This window comes from Octopus bimaculoides, chromosome 1, assembly GCF_001194135.2.
Source record: "Octopus bimaculoides isolate UCB-OBI-ISO-001 chromosome 1, ASM119413v2, whole genome shotgun sequence".
NCBI lineage: Eukaryota > Metazoa > Mollusca > Cephalopoda > Octopoda > Octopodidae > Octopus > Octopus bimaculoides.
In genome coordinates, this window is record NC_068981.1 from 18,357,004 (window position 1) to 18,358,283 (window position 1,280).

Sequence of the window (1,280 nt, forward strand, 5' to 3'; positions counted from 1 at the left end):
CACACACACACACACACACACGCATCCACACACCCAAACTCACACCCACACACACATGCACCCCCCCAATCACCGTACACACACTCATGCACACAAGCACGGACACATACAAAGCAACTGATTCTTGTAAAATTGGAATCTTATTGCAATGCCGGCTTTGAATGTTCAGTTCTGTTATTGGCGGCAATTTTAGGGGAAATGAGAGATGAGAGAAAATTGAGGCAGGAGCTGAGATATACACTTCAGCATTTTTATTAAGTTGTTTCATGTGTGTGTACATATATGTATGTTTGTTTGTGTGCGTGCGTATATATATATATATATATATATATATATATATATATATATATATATATATATATATATATATATATATGTATGTATATAGGTGAATATATATGTGTCATGACCTTCATAATCATCATCACCATTATGATCATCCTCCTCATAATGCACACAGTACATTGTATGCATACATACAGTTGTGTGTAGGTGTATATATGTGTAAGTATATGCTTATGTTTGTGTGTGTGCATGCCTGTGTACATGTGTGTATATATATATACATATATATATATATATATGTATGTATATAAGTCTGTATGTTACTGTGTATGTAGATGGGTCATTCTCATCATCATCACCACCATCATCATCATTATTTAATGTCCATTTTCCATGCTGACATCGGTTGGACAGTTTGGCCAGAGCTGGTAAGGCCAGGGGCCCTCATCAGGCTCCATTGTCTGTTCTGGATGCCCTTCCTAATGCCAAGCACTCCACAGAATGCACTGGGTGCTTTTTATATGGCACCAACAGCAACAGCACTTTTTATGCGGCACCAACACCAGCATCAATTCCACTGTGGTGGACATGTCTTCTTGAATACAGCAACATGTTAGATATCTTGGTCCTTGGTCATCTCCTTCATAAGGCTCCGTGTCTTGAGATTGGCCTTCATTACTTTGTCCCATGTCTTTCTGGGTCTCCTTCTTCCACAAGTTCCATCCACTTTCAGTGATTGACACTTCTACAACTATCTACATCCATATACATCACATGATCAAACTGGTGCAGTCTTCTCTCTTGCATACTGCATCTAATTCTTCTTATGCCCAACTTTTCCCTCAATAGTCTTGTGCTCTGTGGCACATGTACACTGACATTGCATGTCAAATGGTGCATACTAACTTCATTTCTCTCTAGCCTTTGCATATCTTCTGCATTCAGGACCCACATCTCACTAACATGCATCATTAATATATATATATATATTTATA

At 38.3% G+C, this 1,280-nt stretch overlaps 1 protein-coding gene across 1 annotated transcript in view; it reads left to right on the top strand.

Annotated features, from left to right (window-relative positions):
* LOC106867686 (protein unc-13 homolog D) overlaps nucleotides 1-1,280 on the top strand; it is a 162,546-nt gene that overhangs the window by 71,667 nt on the left and 89,599 nt on the right. The window lies entirely within an intron of this gene.